General features: G+C 36.3%; 1 pseudogene; it reads right to left on the reverse strand.

The window, feature by feature from the left end:
- LOC118519654 (coiled-coil domain-containing protein 112 pseudogene) overlaps positions 1-21,966 on the reverse strand; it is a 36,920-nt pseudogene extending 14,954 nt beyond the window's left edge.
- Positions 21,967-22,954: the final 988 nt, after the last annotated feature.

A 22,954-nucleotide genomic window follows, 5' to 3' on the forward strand; every position in this document is an offset into this window, starting at 1 on the left:
CATATTTTCATGTGTCTGTTAGCCATCTGCAATGTCTTCTTTGCAGAAATGTCTGTTCACATCTTCTGCCCATTTTTAATTGGATTATTTGTTTTTTGGGTGTTGAGTTTTCAAGTACTTTATATATTTTGGATACTAACACTTTACCTGATATGTCATTTGCAAATATCTTCTCTCATTCCAAAGTTGCCTTTTAGTTTTGTTGATTATTTCCTTTGCTGTGTAGGAGCTTTTTATCTTGATGAAGTCCAATAGTTCGTTTTTGCTTTTTTTCCCCTTGCCTCAGGAGACATGCCTAGAAAAAGGTTGCTATGGTCGACATCAAAGAGGTTGCTGCCTACATTCTCCTCCAGGATTTTTGATGGTTTCCTGTCTCACATTTAGGTCTTTCATCCATTTTGAATTTATTTTTGTGTATAGTGTAAGAAAGTGGTCCAGTTTCATTCTTCTGCATGTTGCTGTCCAGTTTTCCCAACACCATTTGTTGAAAAGACAAATTGGATTTTTCTATTGGATATTCTTTCCTACTTTGTCAAAGATTAGTTGATCATATAATTATGGGTCCATTTATGGATTTTCTATTCTGTTGCATTGATCTATGTCTGTTTTTTTGTCAGTACCATACTGTCTTGATGGCTACAGCTTTTTAATACAGCTTGAAATCCAGAATTGTGATGCCTCCAGCTTTGCTTTTCTTTTTCAAGATTGCTTTGGCTATTCAGGGTCATTTGTGGTTTCATACACATTTAGGATTGTTTATTCTAGCTCTGTGCAAAATGCTGGTGGCATTTTGATAGGTATTGCATTAAATGTCTAGATTGCTTTGGGTAGTATATACATTTTAACAATATTGGGTCTTTCAATTGAGCATGGAATATCTTTCCATTTCTTTATGTCATCTTCAATTTCTTTCATCAGCATTTTAGAGTTTTTAGACTACAGATCTTTTATCTCTTTAGTTAGGTTTATTCCTAGGTATTTGTTGTTTTTGGTGCAAGTACAAACGGGATTGATTCCTTGATTTCTCTCTCTGCTGTGTCATTATTGGTGTATAGACATGCAACAGATTTCTGTATGTTGATTCTGTATCCTGCAACTCTACTGAATTCATGTATCAGTTCTAGCAATTTTTGGTAGAGTATTATGTCATCTGCAAATAGTGAAAGTTTGACTTCTTCTTTGCCAATTTGGATGCCTTTTATTTCCTTTGTTGTCTGATTGCTGAGGCTAGTACTACCAGTGCTATGTTAAATAGTAATGGTGAGAGTGGACATCCCTGTCTTGTTTCTGACCACAGAGGAAAAGCTCTCAGTTTCCCATTGAAGATTATGTTAGCTGTGGATCTTTCATATATGGCCTTTATGATGTTGAGGTATGTTCCCTCTATCCCTACTTTGTTGAGGGTTTTTATCAAGAAGAATGCTGTATTTTGTCCAATGCTTTTTCTGCATTGAGAGGATCATATGATTCTTATCCTTTCTTTTATTAACACAGTGTATCATGTTGATTGATTTGTGATTATTGAACCATCCTTGCAGCCCAGGAATAAATCCCACTTGATCGTGGTGAATAATTCTTTTAATGTACTGTTGGATTCAGTTTGCTAGTATCTTGTTGAGAATTTTTGCATCCATGTTCATCTGGGATATTGACCTATAATTCTCCTTTTTAATGGGGTCTTTGTCTGGTTTTGTAATCAAGGTAATGCTGGTTTTATAGAATGAGTTTGGAATTTTCCTTCCATTTCTGTCTTTTGGAACAGTTTGAGAAGAATAGGTGTTAACTCTTCTTTAAATGTCTGGTAGGATTCCCCTGGGAAGCCATCTAGCCTGATACTTTTGTTTGTTGGGAGTTTTTGATTACTGATGCAATTTCTTTTCTGGGTATGGGTCTGTTCAAATTTTCTGTTTCTTCCTATTTCAGTTTTGGTAGTTAATATGTTTCTAGGAATTTATCTGTTTCTTCCAGATTGCCCAATTTGTTGGCATATAAATTTTCATAATATTCTCTCATAATTGTTTGTATTTCTGTGCTGTTGGTTGTAATCTCTCCTCTCTCATTCATGATTCTATCTATCTATCTATTTATTATTTATTTTTTAATTTTTTTAGAGAGAGAGAAAGCACAAGAGGGGAGGGGCAGAGGCAGAGGGAGGAAATCTTAAGCAGGTTCCACACCCAGCACAGAGCCTACCATGGGGCTCAATCTCATGACCCTGAGATCATGACCTGAGCCAAAATTAAGAGTCAGACACTTAACTGACTGAGCCACCCAGGTGCCCTACGTTCATGATTTTATTTATTTTGGTCCTTTCTCTTTTCTTTTTGATAAATCTGGCTAGGGGTTTATCAGTTTTATTAATTCTTTCAAAGAACCGGCTCCTATTTTCACTGATCTGTTCTACTGAGGTTTGTTGTTGTTGTTGCTGTTATTTCTGTATCATTTATTTCTGCTCTAATCTTTATTATTTCTCTTCGTCTGGTGACTTTAGTTTCATTTGCTGTTCTTTTTCTAGCTCCTTTAGGTTAGATTGTGTATTTGAGATTTTTCTTGCTTCTTGAGATAGGCCTTTATTGCTATGTACTTCCCTCCTATGAGAGGCTTTGCTGCATTCCAAAGGTTTTGGATTGTCATGTTTTCATTTTCATTTGTTTCCATGTACTTTTTTATTTCTTCTTTAATTTCCTAGTTAACCCATTCATTCTTTAGTATGATGTTCTTGAACCTCCATGTATTTGTGGTTTTTTTTCCAAATTTTTCTTGTGGTTGACTTCAAGTTTCATAATGTTGTGGTCTGAAAATAGGCAAGGTATGACCTCAACTTTATGTATTTGTTGAGGCCTGATTTGTGACCCAGTATGTGATCTATTCTGGAGAATGTTCCATGTGCACTCGAAAAGAATGTGTATTCTGCTGCTTTAGGATGAAATGTTCTGAATATATCTGTTAAGTCCATCTGGTCCAGTGTGTCGTTCAAAGCCATTGTTTCCTTGTTGATTTTCTGATCTGATGATCTGTCCATTGCTGTAAGTGGGGTGTTAAAGTCTCCTACTATTATGGTATTCTACCCATGAGTTTCTTTATGTTTATTATTAATTGATTTATATATTTGGGTGTTCCCAAGTTGGGGGCATAAATATTTACAATTGTTAGATCTTGTTGATGGATAGACCCCTTAATTATGATATAATGCCCTTCTTCATCTCTTGTTACAGTCTTTGGTTTAAAATCTAGTGTGTTTGATATAAGTATGGCTATGCTGACTTTCTCTTGACATCCATTAGCATGATAAATGGTTCTCCATCCTTTCACTTTCAATCTGCATGTGTCTTTAGGTCTAAAATGAGTCTCTTGTAGGCAGCATATTGATGGGTCTTGTTTTTTATCCATTCTGATATCCTATGGCTTTTGATTGGAGCATTTAGTCCATTTCCATTCAGAGTGATTATTGATAGATATGAATTTAGTGCCATTTTGTTACCTGTAAAGTTGTTCTTTCTGGAGATTTTCTCTGTTCCTTTCTAGTCTTGTTGCTTTTGGTCTTTTTTTCCCACTCAAAGAGTCCCCTTTCATATTCCTTATGGGACTGGTTTAGTGGTCACGAACTCCTTTCACTTTTGTTTTTCTGGGAAACTGTTTCTCTCTCCTATTCTGAATGACAGCCTTGCTGGATAAGATATTCTTGGCTGCAGATTTTTCCCATTCAGCACGTTGAATATATCCTGCCACTCACTTCTGGCCTGTAAAGTTTCTGTGGATAGGTATGCTGCTAACCTTATTTGTCTTCCCTAGTAAGTAAGGGATTTCTTTTCCCTTGCTGCTTTTAGGATTTTTTCCTTATCTCTGTATTTTGCAAAATTTACCACAATATGTCTTGGTGTTTGCCTGCTTTTGTTGATTTTGATGGGTGTTCTCAGTACTTCTTGGATTTAAATGTCTGTTTCCTTTCCCAGATTAGGAAAATTTTAAGCTATAATTTGCTCAAATAAACCTTCTGCCCCCTTTTCCTTCTCTTCTTCTTCTGGGACTCCTATAATAGAAATATTGTTATGCTTTATGGAGTCACTGAGTTCCCTAAGTCTACCACAAAGTTGTGATCCAATATTTTTCTCTCCCTCTTCTTTTCAATTTCATTATTTTCCAAAATTTTATCTTCTGTATCACTGATTAATTCCTGATTCATCCATCCTGTGGTCATTATATCTGGTCAGTTTTGCATGTCAATTGTAACATTTTTTATTTCAGCCTGACTAGTTTTTAGGTCTTTTATCTCTGTTGTAAGGGACTCCCTAGTGTCTTCTATGCTTTTCTCAAGCCCAGCTAGTATTTTTATGATTGTGGTTTTAAATTCTGGTTCAGAATTGCATCTGTTCTGTTCTGCATCTGTTTCAATTTGATCCCTGGCCATGACATTTTCTTGTTCTTTCTTGTTCTTTCTTTTGGGGTAAATTCCTCTGTATTGGCATTTTGTCTAGGTCACTCTGCTGCTGTGTTTTGGCTGCTCTTTCCCTCAAGTCAGTCCTCTGTAGAGTTTCTCCTTGCCTGCAGTAGGGAGTGTTTGGACCTTGTCCAGCGTGTGGTTTTAAGTAGGTGTGCTCTGATCTGCTTGTTAAAAGAAGCCTGATGTTATTTCCAATAGAGCTGAAGCTTTGCAGCACTCTATGGTCAGTAGACTTGGTGTGTGCCCTGGTATTTGTGTTGGTCTTCTGGGGGAGGATCTTGCTGCACTGTGGCTGGTGCTGGTTTGTCCCAGAAGGGCAGTTACACCAATGTGTAGTAGGTTGGAGTTTAGAGTAAAGCACAACAAAAAGCAGGCATCCGGTGTAGCTGCCCTCGGCAGGTGTCTCTGCCCCTATCCTAAGGAACTGGGCAGTGCGATGGCACCTACCAGCTCTTTTGTCCCCTGAGAGGCAGTGCCACCTCTCCCAGATGTGCTCCAAGAAGGGGGAAAGTTCTCTCTTAGTGCCTCCCAGGAGATCCTCAGATAGCTCCATCTGCTCCTGGGCCTCTGCTCTCCTCCACAGGAGCACTGCTGTGCCCACCAGGCTCCACACCAGCCACAGTGTGGACTTTTAAAACTTCAATATTTGAACTTCACTAGTTGTAAAAACTCATTATAATCAGCTCCTCTCATTTTCTCAGTCAGTGGTTTGGAGGAAGTGGTTTTCTTGTGCAACTCCCTGTACACTGTGCTCCCATTCACTCCCTCTCTCTTTCTCTCTCACCTCTGTCTATGATCAGGGCTCCCTCCCCTCCACAGAACCCACAATACTTTTCCCCCTCAAATCACATCTCTGCACCTCCTACCTTCCACAATGTGGCCTCTTCTCTCCCTCTAGTTGTGCAGTTTGGTCTCTCAGTCTTTACATAAATTTCTGGGGTGTTCAGAATAATTTGATATTTATCTAGCTATGTTTGGGGGATGAGGCAAGCATTGGGTCCCCCCTACTATTCTGCCATCTTAGCTCCCTCCTCTACTCTTTTTCTTTTGAGGTATACTTGGCATATAACATATTAGTTTCAGGTGTACAACATAATGATTCAATATTTTTATACATTGTGGATGATCACAATAAATCTCATTAACATCCTTTATCATATATAGTTATAAATTTTTTATTATTTGTCTTGTAGCGAACACTTTTAAGATTTTCTCCCTTAGCAACTTTGAATTATACAATACAGTATTAGTAAGTATAGTCAATTTAATAGTTTGGGAAACCCAAAGTAGAGATGTTGACACTTAGAATAAAGCCTATGTTCTCATTTTAGGGATTCTTCAGCTTAAGGGCCAGATCACTACCCTCTCACCTTTAAGGAAGCCACTTGCACGTTATTTCCAGTTCTCTTTTCCATTATTCTAAAGCAGTGAACAACTATGAATTATCTGACATTCCAGGGAAAATATTTAAAGACCAAGATAAACATGGTAAAATACCCCAGAGAAAGAAAGATAAAATTAAGGAATGGAAAAGCACTTTTAAATATCTTAATTATTATACTAAAGATATGTTAGAGGTTACATGCATACAGCAAGAATAGGATCTATGAAAAAGAAACAGTAAAATAGCAGGAAGGAACACTTAGAAAATTAGTATTAGTATTGAAAACAAAGAAAGTAGGGAGAAGAAAAAAATATCAAAGAAATAATAGACAGGAACATACCACAGCTTAGGAGAGATATAGGTGTTCAAGTGAGAGAACCCAGGAAATGTCTAGCATGAGTGCAATAAACATCCATTCCTAAACATAATATTGATAGATTTAAGAATACCAAGGTCAGAGAGTAGATCCTAGAAATTTCAGAGAGGAGAGGTAACAGTACTGAGTGTTAGCATGCAAGCAGCATTGCCTTCAAAATTCTGATGACAACTGATAAAAACCTTGACCTAGGCAAAATATTAATCAAGTATGATGATGGAATAAAAGGTTTTAAAATATCTAAGGACACAGAAAATTTCTCTCCCATGCATCCTTCTTTACAGGATTCCTTAAGATGGGTCAGAAAAAACAAGAAACTAAGAACTAGAAAAGCATAGGATGTAGGAAACAATCTAACCTGGGACAATAATGATGGGAAGACCTAACATGACTAATGTGTGGCAAAATCATTCTTGAAGTGAGGTCCAGAAAGAAGGATGCAGTAAAAAAATAAAAAGTGTGTGCAGTGGGGTATACTCCATAGACTTGATAGTATCCTTGAAATGAAGAACAAACCTAAAGATTGACTAAAGAAAAAAAAAGGCAATTAGAAATTTGATGAAGAGACACATTACACTATACATGAAAAGTATATGCTACCCTGTAATCACTGCTTGGCTCAGCAACAAACCACATTTGTATAGTTATAGTAATGTAAAGCAACGCTTACTGATTTTCCAACTTTTAAAAACTAAACAAAGGCAAAGCATGCAAAACTTAACTGTGGTTATAGCACAGAAGGCAATTTTTTCAGTCTTGTTAATATGAAAATAAAAACAATGCAAGGGTGAGGAATTGAAGGCCTCACTTTACAAGGTAAGGAGTCAAGATAGATTCTTACTACTGGACAGAGAAATAAAGGGAAAATGTATATTTTGGGGGGTACAAATGTGGTCAAAAGAAGACCTAAGAGTAGTGAATAATTACTGTGGCAGGAGGGAGAGAGGGGAGTTTAGGGAAGAACAAGTGAACTAAATCCTCATTTAACATGGCAGGATGTCAATACACCGTGTTTAACATAGATAATCCAAAAAATCATGACTAATCAATTTAGAATTTTAAAAATCTAAAAGTAGAAAGATATCATATTAAATAGTATCTCTTTTTATAAAATAATTTCTGTTCACCTGTCTAATGTATAAAGAGATGTTTATAATAATATTCTTCCAATATTTCCAAATTGTGATATTCCTTGAATAATTCATGTCTTTATATAACTTTTACAATAATAACATCATTATTGCATACTCTGAATGCTGGGAGAGTAATTGGTTATAAGGAGATAAAAGTGGAAGCAAGGAGGCCACTAAATGATTACAAAAGCCCAAGTGAGAAAATATGGTTATGGGCTAGGATGCTCACACTGGAAATGAAGAGAAGCGACCTGATTCATGGCATAATTTGGAGGGAAGAAAAACAGGACTCCTAGCCTTGAATGTGCGTGATATGCAGAAGAGGAGTCAGGGCGGATGCTGAAGTTTCTTATTCAAGCTACTGGAATCATGGAGGCCATTGACAGAAGTAGAATGGAACGTGTTATTTCCAAGTTAAGAGGGGTAGAGGCAGGGTCTAGAGTTTGACTTTATATGTCCTAAATTTGAACATTTGAGAAACATACAAGTAATAATCTTGTAGTCAGTTGCTTACACAGATTGGAGTGCAAATAGGTCTACACTGGTTATATAAATCTGGGATTTGTCAGCGAATAGGCTATGACAGCCTTAGGCAAAAGTCTAAAATAATCTTGGGGCCATTAGTACTCACAAACTAGTTACTTTAGTTATTATATCATTAATGTTAATTGATTTTAATTATTTTCATTTTTTCAGTAGCCTAAATTGTGTTTGATCCATTCCCTGAGTAAAAGAATACAAATATTTCATCAGACATACATGGACTCATAGAAGGTTGGAACTTAAAAGAACTCTTAGATATTATATACTCTAAGCCTCATTACACAGATTAAAAAACCTGAGACGCCGTTTAAGTAATTTTCTAAAATAAAAGAACTAGCTTGTGAGAGAAGTAGAAATAAAACATAAGTTTTCAGATTCTCAGCCCTATTGTATGAAAGCTCACACACACACACACACACACACACACACACACACACAAACACCCTGTGCATTAAAAAAATCAAAATGAACTTTTTTTTTTATCAGACTCTACTAATCTCAGGTAAAAAAAATGATCTTTGTTAGTTTCTTTGGGCTATAATATGAGAATATTGCAATATTGTGTGTATTGTACTTTGGAAGACTTGTGTGTAAATCATTTTTAAAACCATAAGAAAAGAGGAAAACTATATTGAATATATTTTGAAAGATAAGAGTCTTTTCATTGTCTAAATTACCACGTAATTTTTCTTTTTGGTTGGCAATTATAATTTCTTAGATACATAGTTTATTGTCTCCTCTAATTCCAATACTGCATAGAAAAATACCTGCATAGAAAAATTTCCAAGAGGAGGGAGAATTATTTTCCACTTGTATTTTTGTCATTTGATTATTTTTTTTTAATTACATCCAAATGATTCTACTTTTTTTTTCTCCACACTCCAAAAGACAGTCACCTGCTACTTCCTTCATAAAGGAAGTATCCCATCAGATTTTCTACTCCACATAAATAACTAATTCCCTAGGAGAAGGGAAAATGCACAGAATAGTATTTACCCTTATTTTTTTAACAAGTATTTCTATTGGATTTTGTAGTGTTCTGCTAATATACTTTTGCCTTTGTGGACATTATATTTAATCTCTCCCATTTCCCTTTAAGATCATAATTAGTCCCTTCCGCCTAATAAGTTTTCTGTTAAATGCTAAACCTTTATTACTTTTGAAAATGTCCTTTGAAATATTTTTCTGTGCAATTATGAGGCACCTAAGTTCAATTAAAAGTTTCTGAACAACATTCTGTTAAGCCATATAACCACTATGTACCCAAAAAAGCTTGCTAATTTCATTCATCCCTACCTCTGCATGTGGGCAAATTTAAATATAAAAATTCACTAACTAAAGAGTAAAAATAGATTTTCTTTTTGCTCTTACTTAGATGTGCATGGCATGGGATGAATGGAGAGGACCATAGAGCATGATCTGAGATCCCTAGCTTTTCAACAGTTTTACTAAGGACATGGAAAAGGACAGGTTTATATTGTAGTAAAGGCCAGAAATGGGTTTACTATGAAACTAATGAAGGTCAATCCCTAGTAATATGTTCGCATGGTTATATGCTTTAGAAAAATTTGCAAAAGTAAGATATTTTTATCGCAGTTAAAACTATTATCATTTTTTTTCATTTTTTTTATTATGTTATGTTAATGACCATACAGTACATCATTAGTTTTTGATGTAGTGTTCCACGATTGTTTGCGTATAACACCCAGTGCTCCATGCAGAACATGCCCTCCTTAATACCCATCACCAGGCTAACCCATCCCCCCACCGCCCTCCTCTCTAGAACCCTCAGTTTGTTTCTCAGAGTCCATAGTCTCTCATGGTTCGTCTTCCCCTCCGATTTCACCCCTTTATTCTTCCCCTCCTGCTATCTTCTTCTTTTTTTTTTTTTTTAACATATAATGTATTATTTGTTTCAGAGGTACAGGTCTGTGATTCAACAGTCTTACACAATTCACAGCACTCACCACAGCACATGCCCTCCCCAATGTCTATCACCCCAGGCACCCCATCCTTCCAACCCCCACCACTTTAGCAACCCTCAGTTTGTTTCCTGAGATTAAGAATTCTTCATATCAGTGAGGTCATATGATACATGTCTTTCTCTGATTGACTTATCTCGCTCAGCATAATACCCTCCAGTTCTATCCACGTCATTGCAAATGGCAAGATTTCATTCCTTTTGATGGCTGCATAATATTCCATTGTATATATATACCACATCTTCTTTATCCATTCATCTGTCTGTGGACATCTTGGCTCTTTCCACAAAAACTTTTATCATTTTCTACTGCAACGTCTTCTCCATCATACTGCCCCTCCTGGCAGGAGGCCCCATAGCAGCTGTGAAGTGTTGGGTTCAGGGGAATATACGTAAGTGATTCACAGTCAGTTCCGTGAATCGTCAAATTACTGCTAGCTACTCTGCATAGAATTTGTTTCCAGAAAAACCCCTACCATTTCCTGCCACCACTCAACTCAGCATGTTACACAAAGGTGCCCACAATTCCTAGTCCTAGAACTATTAGGGTACTGAAGGAGAAATGAAGTTTGAACTCTATGGAAGCATGAGTTAATCTGTGGAAAATTTTTCCAGTAGTCAGTTGCCTCCTATCGAAAGTATACTTAATATTCAAATCTTATCTGAAATCTTATAATTCATATATGAAAGAAACTTGGTAGAGATTTTTCCAAATTTGACAACAGTCCTAAAATTTCATGACAGTACCAATAACAAATTATGGAAGGAGAAAATTTCTGAAAAATTCTATAAATTTCAATCAGCAGTGCTTGATGAAAGACTGAATTACCGTCTCATTTTCTTTATAAAAAGTTATTACAAAATTGACATTTCATGGAAAAGGTGATGAGATTATAGTCAAAATAAAAATATGTATTAGGCAGTTGATTAATAAAAAAAAGATATGTTATTTTTTAGGATTTTTCTGTTTTATTAGACATCACTTCTTTCTCATTCTAAATAAATATTCACATTTGTACTTGACTCTTTATTAATAACTTTTTATGATTTTTCTTAAAATGGGTCACAAAAATCATATCAACTTCAGGCCCTAAAAAATATATGTCTGTTTGATGACCACATAGCTCCACCAGCCTTGATGGACATTCTGATTTGAGTTACAGACATTATGATTTGAGCACCATTATGAACAAAAAGATAAAAGGGAGAATAAGAGACTTCCCATTTCCCACTATGCTTTAGGACTATATATTATTTACAAAAATGAAAGCTCAGAGCTTTAACAAAATAAAAATCATTGCCCTACAATAATAATGCTTTGAATGTCTAATTTCTCACCAGGAAGGTGATCAGAATTGATATCAGAAAATTGGTAAAAGAAAAAATTCGAAGTAAACTTCACCTTACTGGCCAGACTAGTGGGCACTAATTACAAAATGATGGTGCACTTCTCCCCTACACAGGAATTTGGCCCTGGTCATTGGTTACATGGTTTTGATACCCCAAGTCATATATTTTGCCATTTGGGGAAGTTATGTGCATTTAAAGAAAAACCCTAAAAAAAATAGTTAGGGAAACAAGCTGTCTAGAGACTATAAATTGCCATGGAGTAGCTCATGATTTTCTGAAGTGCAAACTACTAATCTAGTTACCTTTAATTGCACCTAATGGGTAAGAAATAATGTGAGTCAGATACAAGAATACTTAAGTGAACGGTTGCTTTGTAAGTCTTCAAATATGGCTATTTTGTTTTAAGGCACACTGAGAAGAGCTAGCCCTGCTCAAAAATATTTTTCAATCTAAGAACCATTTATTAACTTTTCCATAGTCTCCTTAAAAATGTAAAACCTTTTAGGAGGTATGACAAGAAATGAAGATTCTGTGACTTTGGGGAAATTCTATCACACAGTTTTCCTCTGTAGCTAGAACTGGGCATTTAAGATTGAAGCAGGTGTTGCTGTGGATAAAGGGAGAGGTGAAGCCCTGAGAAACAGAAGCAGAAAAATGAAAATGTAAATTCCACTCCTGTAATTTGGAATGTGGCCAATCTGATTGCATTCTCTAGGGAAATGTTGCTATACTTGAATGTATACTACTTGAATGTAAATGATGTAAAATTGTCTTAGGATGCTCAACAGAATAGAAACACACTCAAAAAAAAATCATTTTTGCAGCCTGTTTTGTTCTTCTTCAATTTTTATTTAAAAAAGTCAAACAAAAAAATGTTAAGAGCATAGTATAATAAATATCCATATATTCTTTACCTCCACCAATAGTTAACATTTTGCCATGTTTACCACTACCTTTTTTTCTGTATTTCTTCTCCTGCAGCCACATCTGGAACCACTTGAGAATAAGTTGCAGACAGCATGACACTTCAGCACTGAGTGCTTTAGCATCTATCACTTAAAAGCAGTACTTTCCTTCCTCACACAGTATCTTCTGAACCACAATATCATAAGATTATCACTCACAAGGAAATTTACATGGAACAGTAATACTATCAAAATTGAAATCTATATTCAAATTTCCTGTTATTCTCAAATGTCTCTTATGCCTATTTTATTTCTAAAATCTAATCAAGAATCAATTTTTGCATTAGTTTCCATTTCTGTCAGCCTCCTTTAAACTAGGATATTCTGCCTCACCATTTATTTATTTACATATTTATTTATTTATTTATTGCCTCTCATGACATTGACTTAAAAAAAATTACTCAGGGGCTGGGCACCTGGGTGGCTCAGTTGTTTAAGTGCCCCCCTCTTGATTTCAGCCCAGATCATGATCTCAGGCTTGTGAGATTTAGCCCCACATTGGGCCCTGTGCTGGGTGTGGAGCCTGCTTGAGATTCTTTCTCTCCCTTTGCCCCTCCCCTGCTCCTGCTTGCACTCTCTCCCTCCCCCCTCTCTAAAAAAACAAACAAAAACCTGAGGCCAGCTGTATTCTATAGTGTCCCAAACTTCAACTTGATTGAGTTTTTTTTAATGGTTTAATTCATGTTGGACATTTTTGGCAAGAATACTACATCGATATATCTCCCACTGCTTCATGTCAAGAAATACAAAATATCAGTTTGTCCCATTGTTGGTAATACTAACACTGGTCATTTGGTTATGGTGGTGTTCCCCATATTGCCACGATGTAAAGAAATCTTTTACACTTTGAAATTAATATGTAGTCTGTGGAATAATAATTTGGAAGGTCTGTGTGAGTATTCTATGCCCAACAAATCTTCACTCAGTGGTTTCACCATCCATTCATGATTTTTACCTGAATGAATTACTATATTGGTGTTTGAAAATGGAAAATTTTCTTTTGTTAAAATATTTATTTATTTTAGAGAGAGAGAAAAAGCTCGAGTGAGGGGAGGAGCAGAGGGAGAGGGACAAGCAGACTCCCGCTGAGCATGGAGCCTGGTTGCCGGGCTGGATCTCACCACCCTGAGATCATGACCTGAGCCAAAACCAAGAATTGGATGTTTAACAACTGAGCCACCCAGACACCCCCCAAAATGGAAAAATTTCTAATTCTATTATTATTCTACACTCATTAGCTGGCATTTTTTTGTAAAGAAGTGCCTTTCATACTCTTCTGCCTTGTTAGGGGTATTACTATGGGTTCATGTTTTCTTCTTTGTTAGCTATGTTGTAATCCATTACCTACACTATTCTTTTTGATGCTCTAATTGTCCCAGACATGACAAGTGGGATTCTATGAAGACAGCCTTTGGGTCCTTTTAACAAGTTATACCTCTGGTGAAATGTCCCAGGCTTATCTTGCACTTTCTTGATCCCTTCTCAGAACCAGGCATTTCTGCAAGAAGCTCCCTTGATTTCTTCTAGTGGGGAATGTATTTAGAAACCGAGATCAGGATGTTGAGTGTGTTGATGGCTAGTGGATGTCATTCTTTAAACCCATTCAGTGGACAAAACTAAGAAATATATGTACATATTTAAGTCAGGAGTTCATACTGAAATCTACAATCCAAATCCAGACACTTAAACCCCCTCCAAGTTAGTATCTCTTTTTCACAGTGAAAATATCTATTCCCAAGAACATCAATATATTCATCAATTTTCCCTTTTCTACAATATACAAAAATTATGTCTAGTATTACTACATCAATACCATTAACAACAAAACAATAGACTTCAGGATTTCTTTGCAGTTTTTCTTGTACTTAGAGAAAAGCCCATTTATGATACATAGGGTACTGTGTCTAAAATTTACTTGAATGAATTTCTTTTTTCCATACAATTAATCATCAATTTGATATATAGTTAGGTTCATTTGTTTCTATTTGTATCCATTTGTAGAGTTATCTTTTTAAAATTCTTTTTAATTTTATTTTATTTCTGAATATGTAAAGCATTTATGTTGTTCAAAAGTTAAAACAATATGTTCCGAGGAGTCTCACACCCAGTACTGTCCCTCCACTGCATTCCCCCATACCTTGTATGGGTAAAAATTTTTATTCATTTTTGGCTTATCCTTCCTGTATTTATGTTTTGCAACACACACACACTTATCTATATTCATATAAAAAGTGTATGTGTATAGCCTCATTTCTCTTTCTTACACAAAAAAAATAGTATACTACATATACCTGGGTTTGAGGTTTTTTTTCCAAATTACAATGTGCCTGAAAATCATTTCATACCAATTCATAGAATTCTTCCTCAACCTTTTGTTTTTTTGTTTTTTGTTTTTTGTTTTTACAATAAATAGTACTCCATGTGTGAATGCACCATAATTTATTCCACAAGTTTTCTGTGGCTGGACATTTGGGATGTTTTCAGTAGTTTGCTAATTAGAAAATAATACTTCAATGAATAACATTGTGCATATTTTTTTCCTCACATTTGTGAAAGTGTATCTTCAGGTTAAATTCCTATATGTGGGAATTGCTGCTGTGTCAATAGTAAATCATTTGCTAGATAATGCCAAATTCCTTTCAAAAAGGTTCTATCATTTTGAATTCTCATTAGCAATATCTGGGGACCTGTTTCTTGTAGTATTGTATACAAAATATGTTACTGAGATATTGAATTCTTGTTTTTCTAATACATAAGAAATAGTATCTCAATGTAGTTTCAGTTTGCATTTTTCTTATGAGAGAAGTTATGAAACTTTTTATATATTTGAGGGCCTTCTGTATATCTTTTTTCCATGACCTGATTGTTTGTATTTTTGCTTATTTTGTATTAGGTTGTAGGTTTTTTTAAGAAATGTTTATATATTCAAGATGTTAGCCCTTTACGATAAGGTGGCAAATATTTCCTCCTCATCTGTCATTTGTCATTTGCTTTTGTTTATGGTGGTTTTGTTAATTTAAAAGTATTTTTAATGTATTTGAATGTATCAATCTTTTATTGTATCTGGATTTGAGTCATAACTCACCCAGAGGTTATTTAAAACCTTCACCTGTTCTCTTCTAGTCCTTGTGTGGTTTCACAGTTTACAATAGATCTCTGCCCTATTTGGAGTTTATTCTGATATATGATATGAAGTATGGGTGGCCTCCCAGTTGTTCATACATCATTCATTAAAAAGCCTACATTTTTCCCTAGTGATTTGAAATGCTACCTTCATCATATGTTGAATTGTTTTTCTTTTTTTCCCCTTTTTATTATTATTCCAATATAGTTAGTGTTATATTCATTTCAGGTATAAAATTTAGTGATTCAAAAACTCCATATATTACTTAGTGCTCATCAAGATAAGTGTACTTTTTATCCCCCCTCACCTATCCACTCATCCTCCACCCACCTGCCCTCTATTCTTTTTAGTTAAGATCTGTTTTTCAGTTTGTCTCTATTTTTTTCCTTTGTTCATTTGTTTTGTTTCTTAAGTTCCACATATGAGTGAAATCATGTGGTATTTGTCTTTTTCTGACTGGCTTATTTTGCTTAGCATTATACTCTCTAGCTCCATCTATGTTGTTACAAATGACAAGCTTTCATTCTCTTTTTTTTGCCTGAATAATATTTCATTGTATATATATAAACCACATGTTCTTTATACATTCATCTATCAATTGGACACTTAGCTTGCTTCCATAATTTGGCTATTGTAAATAATGCTGCAATAAACATAGAAATGCATGTATCCCTTTGAATTAGTGTTTTCATATTCTTTGGGTAAATACCCAATAGTATGATTGTTGGATCATAGGGTAGTTCTATTTTAATTTTTGAGGAACGTCCATACTGTCTTTCACAGTGTCTGCGCCAGTTTGCATTCCCACCAACAGTGCACAAGTGTTCCTATTTCTTCCCATCCTTGCCAACACTTGTTTCTTGGGGTTTTGATAATAGCTATTCTGACAGGTGTGAGGTGGTACCTCATTGTGTTTTTGATTAGCATTTCTCTGATGGTGAGTGATGTTGAGCATGTTTTCATGTGTCTGTTGGCTATCTGGATGTCTTCTTTGGAGAAATGTCTGTTCATGTCCTCTGCCCATTTTTAAAAAAATATTTTATTTATTTATTTGACAGAGAGACACACAGCAAGAGAGGGAACACAAGCAGAGGCAGAAGGAGAGGGAGAAGCAGACTCCCCGCTGAGCAGGGAGCCCGCTGCGGAGCCTGATCCCAGAACCCTGAGATCATGACCCAAGCTGAAGGCAGACGCTTAACGAATGAGCCACCCAGGCACCCCTCTCTGCCCATTTTTAATTGGATTATTTGGGGGGTGTTGGTGTTAAGTTGTATAAGTTCCTTTTCTTTCCAGTTTATATTTAAATTTCAGTTAACATACAGTGTGTAATATTTTTTTAATTTAAATTCAATTAGCCAACATATAGTATATACTTAGTTTCAGATGTAGTGTTCAATAATTTATCAGTTGTGTATAATACCCAGTGCTCATCATATCACATGCCCTCATTAGTGCCCATCACCTAATTACCCCATCCCCCCACCAACCTCCCCTCCAGCAACCTACAGTTTGTTTCTTATAGTTAAGAGTCTCTCATGGTTTTTCTCCCTCTCTGATGACTTTCCATTCAGTTTTTCCTCCCTTACCCTATGATCCTCTGTGCTGTTTCTTATATTCCACATATGAGTGAAACTATATGATAATTGTCTTTCTCTGATTGACTTATTTCGCTCAGCATAATACCCACCAGTTCCATCCATGTTGATGTAAATGGTAAGTATTCATCCTTTCTGATGGCTGCGTAATATTCCATTGTGTGTGTGTGTGTGTGTGTGTGTGTGTGTGTGTGTGTGTGTGTGTATCACATCTTCTTCATCCATTCATCTATCAAAGGACATCTTGGCTCTTTCCACAGTTTGGCTATTGTGGACATTGCTGCTATGAACATTGAGGTGAAGGTGCCCCTTCAGATTACTACATTTGTGTTTTTAGGGTAAATGCCTAGTACTGCAATTGCTGGGTCAGAGGGTAGCTCTATTTTTAACTTCTTGATGAACCTCCATACCATTGTCCAGAGTGGCTGTACCAGCTTGCATTCCCACCAACAGTGTAAGAGGGTTCCCCTTTCTCCACATCCTCGCCAACATTTGTTGTTCCCTGTCTTGTTAACTTTAGCCATTCTGACTGGTGTAAGGTGGTATCTCATTGTGGTTTTGTTTTGTATTTCCCTGATGCCAAGTGATGTGGAGCATTTTTTCATGTGTCTGTTGGCCATTTGGATGTCTTCTTTGCAGAAATGTCTGTTCATTTCTTCTGCCCATTTCTTGATTGGATTATTTGTTTTTTGGGTATTGACTTTGATTAAGTTCTTTATAGATCTTGGATACTAGCCCTTTATCTGATATGTCATTTGCAAATATCTTCTCCCTTTCCATAGGTTGCCTTTTAGTTTTGTTGACTGTTTCCTTTGTTATGCAGAAGCTTTCTATCTTGATGAAGTCCCAATAGTTCATTTTTTATTTTGTTTCCCTTGCCTTTGGAGACATGTCTAGCAAGAAGTTGCTGCAGCCGAGGTCGAAGAGGTTGCTGCCTGTGTTCTCCTCAAGGATTTTGATAGATTCCTATCTCACATTTAGGTCTTTCATCCATTTTGAATTTATTTTTGTGTATGGTGTAAGAAAATGGTCCAGTTTCATTCTTCTATATGTGGCTGTCCAATTTTCCCAGCACCATTTGTTGAAGAGACTGTCTTTTTTCCATTGGATATTCTTTCCTGCTTTGTCAAAGATTGGTTGACCATATAGTTGAGGGTCCATTTCTGGGTTCTCTATTCTGTTCCATTGATCTGTGTTTCTGTTTTTGTGCCAGTACCATACTGTCTTGATGATTAGAGTTTTGTGATATAGCCTGAAGTCTGGCATTGTGATGCCACCAGCTTTGGTTTTCTTTTTAAACATTCCTCTGGCTATTTGGGGTCTTTTCTGGTTCCATACAAATTTCATGATTATTTGTTCTAGCTCTTTGAAAAATGTCAGTAGTATTTTGATTGGGATTGCACTGAATATGTAGATTGTTTTGGGTAGCATAAACATTTTAACACTATTTATTCTTCCAATCCATGAACACTGAATGTTTTCCCATCTCTTTGTGTCTTCCTCAATTTCTTTCATAAGTGTTCTGTAGTTTTTAGAGTACAGATCCTTTACCTCTTTGTTAGGTTTATTCCTAGGTATCTTATGGTTTGGGGTGCAATTATAAATGGGATCAATTCCTTAATTACTCTTTCTTCTGTCTCATTGTTAGTACATAGAAATGCAACTGATTTCTGTGTATTGATTTTATATCCTGCCACATTGCTGAATTCCTGTATGAGTTCTAGCAATTCTGGGGTGAAGTCCTTTGGGTTTTCCACATAAAGGATCATGTCATCTGCAGAGTGAGAGTTTGACTTCTTTGCCAACTTAAATGCCTTTTATTTCTTTTTGTTGTCTGATTGCTGAGACTAGGACTTCTAGTGTGTAATATTAATTTCAGGTGTACAATATAATGATTCAACACTTCCATACAACACCCTGTGCTCATTATAGCAACTGTACTCCTTAATCCTCATCACCTATTTAACCTACCCCCCACCTCCCCTCTCATAACCATTAGTTTGTTCTCTATAGTGAAGGGTCTGTTTCCTGGTTTGCCTCTCTCTCTTTTTTTCTCCTTTGGTCATTTGTTTTTTTTCTTAAATTATACATATGAGTGAAATCATATCATATTTGTCTTTCTCTGACTGACTTATTTTACTTAGCATAATACTCTCTAGCTCCATCCCTGTTGTTGCAAATGGCTAGATTTCATTCATTTTTATGACTAATATTCCATTGTATGCATATATATACCACATCTCCTTTATGCATTCATCAGTCTTGGGCCAATTCATCCAATTTTTTGGGATATCATTTTTCATAATATCCTCTTATAATCCTTTGTATTTCTGTGGTGTCAGTTACTATTTCTCCTCTTTCATTTCTGATTTTGTTTATTTGAATCCTCTCTCTTTTTTTTAAATTTTTGATGCATCTGGCTAAAAGTTTATCAATTTTGTTGATGTTTTTAAAGAACCAGCTCCTGGTTCCATTGATCTGTTCTGTTGTTATTGTTGTTGTTTTAGTTATTGTTTATTTCTGCTCTAATCTTTATTTCCTTCCTTCTACTGGTTTTGGGTTTTGTTCTTTTTTTCCTAGCTCCTTTAGGTGTAAGGTTCAGTTGTTTGAGATTTTTCTGCTTCTTGAGGTAGGCCTGTACTGCTATAAACTTCTGTCTTAGAACCACTTTTGCTGCATCCCAAAGATTTTGGACCATTGTGTTTTCATTTTCATTTGTCTCCATGTATTTTTTTAATTTCCTCTTTGATTTTTAGTTGACTGATTCACTGTTTACTAGCATGTTATTTAACCTCCATGTACCTGTGCTCCTTCCAGATTTTTTCTTGTGGTTTATTTCTTGTTTCATTGCATTATGGTTGGAAAAAATACATGGCAAAACTTTCATCTTTTTTAATTTGTTGAGACTTGTTTTATGACCTAATATTCTGGAGAATGTTTTGTGTGTACTTGAAAAGCATGTGTATTCTGCTGCTTTAGGATGAAATGTTCTGGATGTATCTGTCACATCCATCTGGTCCAGTGTGTCATTCAAAGCCACTGTTTCCTTGATTTTCTGCTTAGATCACTTGTCCATTGATATAGTGGGGTGTTAATTTCCCCTACTATTATAATGTTATTACCAATTATTTATTTTTATTATTAACTCTTTTATGTATTTGGGTGCTCCCATGTTAGGCATATAAATATTTACAGTTTATGTCTTCTTGGTCAATTGTTCCCTTAGTGATAATATAATGTCCTTCTTTGTTTCTTGTTATAGACTTTGTTTTAAAGTCAATTCTTTTATGATATAAATATTGCTACCCTGGCTTTCTTTTGACATCCATTTGCATGATAAGTGTTTCTCCGTCCCCTCATTTTCAATCTACATGTATCATTAGGTCTGAAGTGAGTCTCTTATAGAAAGCATACGATGGGCCTTTTTTATTTTCTAATCTATTCTGTCACCCTATTCTTTCGATTGGAGTATTTAATCCATTTACATTCAAAGTAATTATTGATAAGTATGTATTTATTGCCATTTTGTTGCTTTGTGTTTGTTTTTGTGGATCTTCTCTGTTCCTTTCTTCCCGTGCTCTCTTCTCTCTCCATAAGTTGGCTTTCTTTAGTGATATACTTTGATTTCTCTTTATTCTTTGCATATCTATTACTAGTTTTGATTTGTGGTTACAATTATGTTTGTACGCAACATCTTCTGAATATAGCAGTCTATCTTAAGTTGATGGTTGCTTAAGTTTTAACCCATTCTTTACTCCTCTCCTCCCCACATTTTAGGTATATTGTGTCATAATTTGCATCCTTTTATTTTGTGAGTCCCTTGACTGAATTTTACAGATACACATATTGTTATTGCTTTGGTCTTTCTTTTCCACTCACAGAGTTCCCTTTAACATCTCTTTTAGGGCTGGTTTAATGGTCATGAACTCCTTTAACTTGTTCATCTAGGAAGCTCTATCTCTCCTTGTATTCTGAATGATAGCTTTGATGGATAGAGTATTCTTGGCTGCAGAATTTTTCCTTTCAGCACTTTGAATATATCGTGCCACTCCCTTCTGATAAGTTTCTGTTGAAAAATCCACCAATAGCCTTATGAGGTTTCCCTTGTAGGTAACTTTTCTTTTCTCCTGCTGCTTTTAAAATTCTTTATCACTCCTTTTTGTCATTTTAATTCCTACATGTCTTGGTTTGGACCTCCTTAGGTGATTTTGTTGGGGGATATCTGTGCCTCCTGGATCTGAATTTCTCTTTCCTTCCCCAGATTTGAGAAGTTTTCAGCTGTTGTTTCTTAAAATAAATTTTCTGCCCCCTTTTCTCTCTTTTCTTCCTCTGGGATCCCTATAATGTGAATGCTATTACACTTGATGGAGTGGCTGAGTCCTCAAAGGCTATTCTCATTTTGCATAATTTTTTCTCTCTCATCTCTTCAGCTTAATTACTTTCCATTACTCTCTCCTCTAGGTCACTGATTCATTCTTCTGCTTCTATATTGCCATTTATCCCATCTAGTGTATTTTCTATTTCAGTTGTGTTCTTCATTTCTGATTGGTTCTTGTTTATCTCTGTGTTAAAGTCTCATTGATGTCCTCCATTCTTTTCTCAAGCCCAGTGAGTATCTTTATGACCATTACTTTAAATTCTCTATCAGACATATTACTTATCTCTGTTTCACTTAGCTCTCTTGTTGTGATTTTGTCCTATTCTCTCATTTGGGACATATTCCTCTGTCTCCTCATTTCCTATGTCTCTTGCTCCTGAAGTAGTGGGTGGGGCACACACCTTTAACAAGATGGTGCTGGTCCTCTTCCACAGGGGATATGCAGCTGCTGCTGATACCATGGCAGAATAGGGCCACTCTGAGGGCAGAGGATGCAGTTTTAACAAAGTGCGCTGTCCTCTCCAGGAGTTGACCAGCCATAGCTGCCAAGACCAGGGCCCTGCAAAGCTCACAGTCAGATGATGTAGTGTTGGGAGGTTGCACTGGTCTGGGGCAGGGGTGTGAACCTGCAGTGCCAGGACTGAGGCGGGCCTGGCTGGAAGGGACAGATCCACCAAATTGCAGGGAGCAGAGCATGGTGTAAGCCAGTTAGATAGTGAAATCTGGTGTTGGACTGGTTCCTGCAGTGACCAGGTGTTTTTGCTGAGGGGCACAGGAGGAAATGGCACCTGCAAGCTCCTCTGTCCCTCAGGGGCTCTGAGTTTAGTAAACAACTCTCCCTCTCATATGGTCTAGGCATTTTTCAAACTACTGCTTCTACACTATATCTCTTTGGGCTGTTTGTCATGCTATCTTTTTAAGGGCAGGAACTCAGCTTCCTATTGCCCTCTGGGTTCTTCCAGAGCCACACTGCTGATTTTTAAAGTTCCAGGCTTTAAGTCCCACTGGTTGTAAGAACTCATGAAATTCATCCCCTCTAATTTTCAAAGCCAAATGCTATGAGGATTCATCTTCCCTGTGCAGGTTCCCAAGTGTGATAGCCTATTTCTTGCTCTTCTCTGTGCCCCCAGCTCCTTCCCTCCAATGGCTAGACCCACAGGGATTAGCTACCCACTGCATCTCCACCCTTCCTACCCTCTTCAATGTGGCCTCTTCTCTGAATTTAGTTGTGGAGTTTGTTCTGCCAGTCTTCAGGTAGTTTTCTTAGTTACTTACACTGATGTGTTATCTAGTTGTCTCAGTGGGACAAGATGAGTTTAAGTCCTCCAACTCCACCATCTTCCCAGGAAGTCCCCATATGTTGAATTCCAAAGTGTGAACTTTAGAATCAAATTCTCTAAGGACACCTGGGTGGCTCAGTCGGTTAAGCATCTGCCTTCAGCTCCGGTCATGATCCTAGGGTCCTGGGATCAAGTCCTGCGTGGGGCTCCTTGCTCAACAGGGAGCTTGCTTCTCCCTCTGCCTGCCACTCCCCCTGCTTATGCGCTCTCTCTCTCTCTCTCTCTCTCACAAATAGATAAATAAAATCTTTTAAAAAAATTCTCTAGCTCTAGCAATAAAATTTGTTGGATTTTTATTGGATCACATTTAATTTACATAATAACGTAGGAAGAATTAACTCTTT

This window comes from Halichoerus grypus, chromosome 9 (genome assembly GCF_964656455.1).
Source record: "Halichoerus grypus chromosome 9, mHalGry1.hap1.1, whole genome shotgun sequence".
Taxonomy (NCBI): Eukaryota; Metazoa; Chordata; class Mammalia; order Carnivora; family Phocidae; genus Halichoerus; species Halichoerus grypus.